The sequence below is a fragment of the Oncorhynchus mykiss genome, chromosome 1 (genome assembly GCF_057628025.1).
Source record: "Oncorhynchus mykiss isolate SJ-2025 chromosome 1, ASM5762802v1, whole genome shotgun sequence".
Lineage (NCBI taxonomy): Eukaryota > Metazoa > Chordata > Actinopteri > Salmoniformes > Salmonidae > Oncorhynchus > Oncorhynchus mykiss.
This window is the reverse complement of record NC_143022.1, coordinates 937501-946634: the sequence shown is the minus strand read 5'-3', so window position 1 is coordinate 946634 and position 9134 is coordinate 937501. Positions and strand designations below refer to the sequence as shown.

General features: G+C 44.5%; 1 protein-coding gene across 2 annotated transcripts in view; it reads left to right on the top strand.

The window, feature by feature from the left end:
* The first annotated feature begins 4789 nt into the window (after positions 1-4789).
* The window catches only part of jade3 (jade family PHD finger 3), a 36359-nt gene continuing 32014 nt past the window's right edge, over positions 4790-9134 (top strand). The window contains exon 1 of one of the 2 annotated variants that reach the window (XM_036977554.2): positions 4790-5521. The gene's annotated coding sequence lies outside the window, so the exon portion shown is untranslated. The remainder of the gene's footprint in view (positions 5522-9134) is intronic. The other variant, XM_090223892.1, reaches the window with a different exon arrangement.

Below are 9134 nucleotides of genomic sequence, written 5' to 3'. Positions count from 1 at the left end.
TCCTGAGAGACACAGGTGCTTCTGAATCGTTTATGTTGGAGTCTGTTACCCTTCTCTGCTGAGACTGATTCGGGGAATAGTGTTCTGATTAGAGGAATATAGGTTTGAACAGTGTCAGTTCCATTGTGTAAACTGATGTTGGATTCTGAACTGGTGAAAGGTGAGGTTGTTGTGAGGGTGCGTTCTTCGTTGCCTATTGAGGGTATCGACGTTATCCTTGGGAATAACTTGGCAGGTGAGCGTGTATGGTCTGTCGAGTTTCCCAGAGGTTTTCTATGCGTGTGCAGTAATGCGTTTTATGAGCCGTGGCAACCTGGTCACTGCGCCGGCTAACGAGAATACCACAAAAAAGTCTCACTGTTTTCACTGTTATCTCGTTATCTGTATCCCGCGCCGATCTAATCAATGCGCAACGGACTGACCCCACATTAGAAGAGCTGCGTGACCAAATTGTGCCTGTGGAACAGTTGGGAGATGTTGCCCATGGCTATTTTCTCCAAGAGGATGTCCTGATGAGAAAGTGGGTGTCACATGGTAGTCGTTTTCTTGGGGATGTGATTAGTCAGGTTGTTGTACCAGTTAAGCTTTGTGAGTTGGTGTTGACAACTTCCCACAACGACGTTGCTGGACATGTCTAGCGCCTATCACGCTCAAAGTCAAGGAGCACTGGAACGTTTCCATCAAACACTTAAGTATTTGAGAGCTTATTGTACTGAGGTGGATAAGGATTGGAAGGGGTGGTTGCCTTGGTTACTGTTAGCCGCTAGGGAGGTTTCACAGGAGAGCACTCAAATGACCTTGAGTTTGGACATAGGGTGCGTGGACTTCAATCTGTTCTCCAGGATGACTGGAAGTCTCCTGAGCCCCCTCAGTCCCTGCTATCTTATGTGTGACGCCTGTACACCACTGGTGAAGTGGCCAAAGAGAAGTTATCATCTTCACAGGAGAGGATGAAGGGCATATCTGATTGGCTAACTGAGCCTCGTCACTTTAGTCCAGGTGACCAGGTTCTTGCTCTGCTGCCAATTGTTGGTTCTCCTTTTCAAGCAAAGTTTCAAGGTCCATAAACGGTGGTGCGTCAGTACACTGAGAAAAAACGATCTAGTTGCCACTCCAGCATGGAGAAAAGCACACCAACTGTGCCATGTAAATGTGTTAACACTACTATGCACGTTCCTCTGAGGCCGAACAGTGGGAGTCTACAGAGGACAATAAATCTGTTATTTTGGCCGACACCGTTGTTCCGCTGGGTTCTTGCCATGCTAGTTCCGTGCATGGGGAGAAAGATGTTCCTGGTCCCACGATTGCATACTGCAGGGTAGATTGAAAAATTCAGAGACACTAGATATTTTAGACAGTCTTCTCACTCTCCTACCTGTTGATGGGCGGAAAGAGATGGTTGGTCTGATTCAGAGATTTCCAGGTTTGTTTTCTGATTCACGTACAAACTTAATAGAACATGATATTGACGTTGGAAATGCTGACCCCATTCGTCAGCGGTTCTATAGAGTTTCTTCAGAGAAACTACGTTGTCTGGATGCTGAGGTCAAGTACATGCTGGAGAGTAAGATAGCAGAGCCTTCTTTATCCAGTTGGGCTTCTCCCTGTGTCTTGGTCAGTAAAGCAAACAGATTTTGTAAGGTAAAGTGTCACTAAGCCAGATGAATTTCCTCTTCCTCGGATGGAGGACTGCGTTGATCAGGTCGGAGCAGCTAAGTTTGTGACCTGTTAAAGGGCTGCAGGCAGGTGCCACTGACAGGTGCCACTGACGAGTAGGGCATGTGGCATCTCTGCCTTTATTACACCCTCTGGTCTGTACTTGGTTATGAGTTTCGGGCCTGCGTAATGCACCTGACACTTTTCAGCGACTTATGAACAGGGTTGTCTCCTGTCTGGCCGGGTGCGCTGTTTATCTGGACGATGTAGTGAAATATGCAGATGCATGGGAGGAACATGTGTCCCGTATTCAAGACTTGTTCGACCACCTAGCTGCGGGTCGCCTCACGATCAATCTGGCTAAATGTGAGTTTGCTCAGGCGACCGTTACATACCTTGGAAAGGTGGTTGGGCAGGGTGAAGTGCGTCCTGTTCGGGCTAAAGTGGTAGCTATTGATGCTTTTCCACCAACAACTACTAAAAAAGAACAGATACGCTTATTGGGAATGATTGGTTAGTTTTTGTAGGAACTTCTCTACTGTGGTCGCTCCCTTGACAGATTTGCTGGAAGCTAAGACTGTTTACGTCTGGTCTTCTCATTGTCAACAGGCTTTTGAAGATGCAAAGAGGTTTCTTACCTCAACTCCGGTGCTGGCTGCTCCTCGCATAGATTTGTCATTTACCTTGCAAGTGGATGCTAGTCATGTGGGGGCAGGTGCAGTTTTGCTGCAAGCAGATGTGTCTGGGTGTTGAGAGGCCTGTTAGTTTCTTTTCCAAAAAGTTTAACCATTATCAGTTGAACTACTTGTTCACTGAAAAAGAAGCGCTAGCACTCATATGGGCGCTACCACACTTCGAGGTGTATGTCGGGTCAGGAGTAGTACCTGTGGTCTACACCGACCATAACCCTCTCACCTTTTTGAGGTACATGTGTCCTAATCAGAGGATAATGAGATGGAATGCTTGTAAAAAATAAATACTATCTTGATGTGCGGCACTTCCGGGGGACTGATAACGTCATTGCTGACGCGCTCTCTCGTGGGCCCGGTTCCTGAATGTACACGTGACTGACCACTGTTATTTTGTCTAAACACATGCATCATTTGTAAATTGTCTGACTGTTGGATTGTGCCCCTGGCTATCCGTAAATTCCGTAAAAAAACAAGAAAAATGTGCTGTCTGGTTTGCTTAAAATGAGGAATTTTAAATGATTCATACTTTGTTTGTGGTCAGGGGGCCGGAACATAATTGTTAGACTGCAAACTGACAGACAGATATACAATTTGACTAAAACATAATTATTTCAAACCTTGCTTATGAGTGGTAATACCTTGGAACAGATTTCCAAAACTAAAATCACTTGGAGCTGATTTGATGTTTTTACAGTCATGTCCAATGGAGGGGCCAAATCTCCACCGTTGGGAAACCCAGATCAGCCCTAAACTGGGCGAAGTCTAGGACCCAGCGGCTAGTTAGAAGGGGCAGTTGCATCCCAATAAGCCGACCTGAGTGTGGGTGTGACAAAAGGAAAGCAGTGTGTGTTCAAAGTGCTCTGCTATAGGTTAGACGGTTTTGATTGAGTGGTGTTTTTCTCTCTTCAGTTTATTATCATGCAACTATAGTACAATGAGCTACCATACCACGAGAGATTGGACCTCTGTTTCTTCTGCCAGAGGATTAGTCTGTGACATTTTTCACTGTTAGTTCTACACAAATAATTATATACTGCAACAATTTAATTGACTTTACGTAGTTACAGTTAATTTAAAACTCAAGTCAGTTGAAATAAATTCATTAGGCCCTAATCTATGTAATTTTACACGGCTGGGAATACAGATATGCATCTGTTGGTCACAGGTACCTTAAAAAATGGGCCTCACAATGCGCCTCAGGATGTCACTATTTTTGTGCATTCAAATTGCCATCGATAAAATGCAAATGTGTTTGTAGTTTATGCCTGCCCATTCCATAACCCCACCACTCTGTTCACAACATTGACATCAGGAAAAAACGCTCTCCTAAACAACGCCATACACGTGGCCTGCGGTTGTGAGGCCGGTTGGACGTACTGCCAAATTCTCTAAAACTACATTGGAGACGGCGTATGGTAGAGAAATTAACATAAAATGATCTGGCAACAGCTCTGGTGGACATTCCTGCAGTCAGCATGCCAATTGCACCCTCCCTCAAAACTTGAGACATCTGTGGCATTGTGTTGTGGGACTAAACTGCACATTTAGAGTGGCCTTTTATTGTCCCCAGCACAAGCTGCACCTCTGTAATGATCATGCTGTTTAATCAGCTTCTTGATATGCCACACCTGTCAGGTGGATGGATTATCTTGGCAGAGGAGGAATGATCATAAGCTTTTTGTACTTAAGAAACATTTCTGGGATCTTTTATTTCAGCTAATGAAACATGGGACCAACACTTTACATGTTGCATTTATATATCTGACGATTGTTATTTACTGTTGCTTCATGCGTTGTATGCCTGTGCTTACTGTGACTGCCACCCTGATATTGGCTACTTGGTTGCTACTTCCCACGCCGTTGCCGGACAGCAGTGCTTGTCAAACAGTAGAGAAAGTGTTGCCGTTCATGCCCTCCCCATTGAGTAGTAGATTGTATGTTTCAAGCTAACATCTAGATGGTTATCAATATTAGGTATTTCTTGTGTAGGCTGCTATCCTATTTGAAATAAAATCGCGTGAGAGAAAAAATTTGCCAAGTTAGCTACCTCTAGCGACACGTTAGTGATACCACAGATAGAACAATGAGATAGATATTTTACCGGATGTAGAAATGTGAAGCATCCGCTTGGAGTTTTCCACTCACTACCAAATATGGGACAAGATAAATTTGGACCGATATTCTGCTAATATTCTCATCGATTAAACATTTGATCTCAAAACAGTTTTCTGATCACAAAACTATAATCTGTTACAAACAGAGTGGACAAAATTTTCTGTTGACTTTACCCTTTGGTCAAAGCTTTAAAAAAAAAAAATGCGTTGTTTAGAAGGTGTGCAAAGGCGAATTGAGTGCACATCAGAGTAGGCGTTCCCTAACTGAAATATGCAAATATTGGCTTAGAACGCACTTGCTACATCGTGCTTGGCTCTGCCCACTATGACTCATTAGTTCCCATTTTAAACGACAGGCTGTGGTCTATCTTGGTTCTCTTCTACTGATCCTTGGTGGTATTCATTAAGAGGAGCTTCATGTCGGCAGGCGGATACAACGCAGCCACAACTTTCGACAAACCCACTCTCCATTCTCTGGTAGCCATATTTGGATGCAGCTGCCCATACTTGGATAGGGTGGTACCACAGATAGAACAATGAGACATATATTTCACTGGATGGATAAACGTGAAGCGAGGAAGCCTAGTGGCCGGCAGTGGGAGAAAGTGGACTACTTTTTGTAGACTTTAGTCTTTGTCAAAGTTACGGGGGAAAAAATGCATTGTTTAGGAGTGCAAAGGCGAATTATTACACACGCGCACTCCACACAGTAGGCGTTCCCTAATGGAAATATGCAAATGTTGGTTAGAACGCGCCAATAGGATCTCGCTAGCTCGGGCTTGGCTCTGCCCACTATGACTCATTCGTTCCCGTTTGAAACGACGGGCTGTGGTCTATCTTGGTTCTTCTTCTACAGATCTTTGTTGGTATTCAATAGGGCTGTTGTGTGTTAGTGAGGAGAGATTGCAGCTAGCCCTGGGAAATATTCAGTGTGGAAAGAAGAAATAATACAGGAACAAAACAAATAGTTTTACTAAGAGTGCCGTGTTTATATGTGAGGAATTTGGTGAAAGCATTCACGAATCGCAATAAGCTGCATAATTTACCGCGGATCCCAAGGTAAGGTCGCTGAACAATCTGCTTGTGTTGTGTCTCAGTGTGACAAGGCATGCCCAGTATGTAGTCTAAAAGCCGGACTGTGGGGCCTGCTGCCTTCCTCTCTCTCACACAAGGACTTCAGCCTCGTATGTCGCTAAAATGACGAATGTGGTGCTCGGTCACATCCATACTGAAACCTGTTCACGTCTCAATTAATTTTAGTCCTTGGAAAAAATGTCTTCGCCCACTAAATGAAGTGATATTTTTATCATAGCAAACAGACCGAATGGTGGAGTTGTTTGATTTCAGACGCCACAGCGCTGTAATTCCCCAGCATGCAGCGAGGCTGGAGTTTGGCGCCAAGGCCGTCAGGATCTTGTCCCAGTCTACATGTGTGTTTTGTAATGGTGGACTATTGTTGCACATATGACCCACAGAGGAAACGCCACCACGAGGCAATATGCATGGTTTTATTATCATTACTATGTTATTGAGTGACAGAGGTTGGGGGTAGTTATATCTAATTCAACGATTTAGGACGGAGTTGAGCAGCGACTAATGTGAGCGGACTGGGAGTTCCAATAGTACATACAATTTCACGTTTTTAGATATAAAAATACAAATTAAGCTATAAGATTTAGCACCCAAATAATAACCCCACAATTACACACGATAATCTGTGTAATTGTGGGCTATCCTTCGGGTGCTGAAGAAACCAGTAGTTTTTAATAAATAAAAACCACATGACGTTGGAACTGCAGGTCGCCCACACTGTTCAACTGCAGCGTAAATACTTGTTTAATTAGGGTAGTTCAACATTGGAAATGTAGAGTAAAAATAATATTGTGATTGTCAAAGCAATGCGACATATCATCAACTAAATATCCCGATATGTAACTATCCATTTCCTCCCCATCACTACATGTAATAGTAGCTAATATTGTAAACTTTCGCATGTATAATGTAATCATTTTCCAATAATGTAGCCTAGTAAGTATACTGAATGTGTAACATAACGTTTATGCTCTTAATGTAATAATGAATCTCTGTTTGCCGACCTTGTACACTGAACACCTCCCTCTACATCTGTGGAGCTGTTGGAGCAGGAAAGAAACTGGAGTGGGTCTGCCTAAACACGTCTGTGTGTCTTATCTTACACCAGCATCAGACATTTTTACTGTGGAATTATCAAATCAAAGTTTATTTGTCACGTGCGCCGAATACAACAGGTGTAGTAGACCTTACAGTGAAATGCTGAATACAACAGGTGTAGTAGACCTTACAGTGAAATGCTGATTACAACAGGTGTAGTAGACCTTACAGTGAAATGCTGAATACAACAGGTGTAGTAGACCTCACAGTGAAATGCTGATTACAACAGGTGTAGTAGACCTTACAGTGAAATGCTGAATACAACAGGTGTAGTAGACCTCACAGTGAAATGCTGAATACAACAGGTGTAGTAGACCTTACAGTGAAATGCTGAATACAACAGGTGTAGTAGACCTCACAGTGAAATGCTGAATACAACAGGTGTAGTAGACCTTACAGTGAAATGCTGAATACAACAGGTGTAGTAGACCTTACAGTGAAATGCTGAATATAACAGGTGTAGTAGACCTTACAGTGAAATGCTGAATACAACAGGTGTAGTAGACCTTACAGTGAAATGCTGAATACAACAGGTGTAGTAGGCCTTACAGTGAAATGCTGAATACAACAGGTGTAGTAGACCTTACAGTGAAATGCTGAATACAACAGGTGTAGTAGACCTCACAGTGAAATGCTTACTTACAGGCTCTAACCAATAGTGCGGGGAAAAAGGTGTGTGTGTGTGTGTGTGTGTAGGCAAGTAAAGAAATAAAACAACAGTAAAAAGACATTTGAAAATAAGAGTAGCAATGCTATATACAGACACCTGTTAGTCAGGCTGATTTGAGGTAGTATGTACATGTAGATATAGTTAAAGTGACAAATATATATGATGAACAGAGAGTAGCAGTAGTGTAAAAGGAAGGGTAGGCGGGAGGTGGGACACAATGCAGATAGCCCAGTTAGCCAATGTGCAGGAGCACTGGTTGGTCGGGCCATTTAGGAAGTATGTACATGAATGTATAGTTAAAGTGACTATGCATATATGATAAACAGAGTAGCAGCAGCGTAAAAGAGGGGTTGGGGGGGCACACAATGCAAATAGTCCAGGTAGCCATTTGGTTACCTGTTCAGGAGTCTTATGGCTTGGGGGTAAAAACTGTTGAGAAGCCTTTTTGTCCTAGACTTGGCACTCCGGTACCGCTTGCCATGTGGTAGTAGAGAGAACAGTATATGACTGGGGTGGCTGGGGTCTTTGACAATTTTCAGGGCTTTCCTCTGACACCGCCTGGTATATAGGTCCTGGATGGTAGGAAGCTTGGCCCCAGTGATGTACTGGGCCGTATGCACTACCCTCTGTAGTGCCTTGCGGTCGGAGGCCGAGCAATTGCCGTACCAGGCAGTGATGCAACCGGTCAAGATGCTTTCGATGTTGCAGCTGTAGAACTTTTTGAGGATCTCAGGACCCATGCCAAATCTTTTTAGTTTCCTGAGGGGGAATAGGCTTTGTCGTGCCCTCTTCACGACTGTCTTGGTGTGTTTGGACCATTCTAGTTTGTTGTTGATGTGGACACCAAGGAATTTGAAGCTCTCAACCTGCTCCACTACAGCCCCGTTGATGAGAATGGGGACGTGCTCGGTGCTCCTTTTCCTGTAGTCCACAATCATCTCCTTAGTCTTGGTTACGTTGAGGGACGGGTTGTTATTCTGGCACAACCCGGCCATGTCTCTGACCTCCTCCCTATAGGTACCCCTGGGGAGCCCCAGGGTTGAGGATCAGCGTGGCAGATGTGTTGCTACCTACCCTGACCACCTGGGGGCGGCCCGACAGGAAGTCCAGGATCCAGTAGCAGAGGGAGGTGTTTACACCTGGGGTCCTTAGCTTATTGATGAGCTTTGAGAGCACTATGGTGTTGAACGCTGAGCTGTAGTCAATGAATAGCATTCTCCCATAGGTGTTCCTTTTGTCCAGGTGGGAAAGGGCAGTGTGGAGTGCAATAGAGATAGCATCATCTGTGGATCTGTTTGGGCGGTATGCAAATTGGAGTGGGTCTAGGGTTTCTGGGATAATGTTGTTGATGTGAGCCATTACCAGCCTTTCAAAGCACTTCATGGCTACGGACGTGAGTGCTACGGGTATGTAGTCATTTAGGCAGGTTACCTTTGTGTTCTTGGGCACAGGGACTATGATGGTCTGCTTGAAACATGTTGGTATGACAGACTCAATCAGGGACAGTTGGTCAGCACATGTCCTGGTAATACGTCTGGCACCGCAGCCTTGTGAATGTTGACCTGTTTATAGGTCTTACTCACGTCGGCTACGGAGAGCGTGATCACACAGTCGTCCGGAACAGCTGATGCTCTCATGAATGCCTCAGTGTTGCTTGCCTCAAAGCGAGCATAGAAGTGATTTAGCTCATCTGGTAGGCTCGTGTCACTGGGCAGCTCGCGGCTGTGCTTCCCTTTATAGTCTGTAATAGTTTGCAAGCCCTGCCACATCTGACAAGCGTCGGAGCCGGTGTAGTATGATTCAATCTTAGCC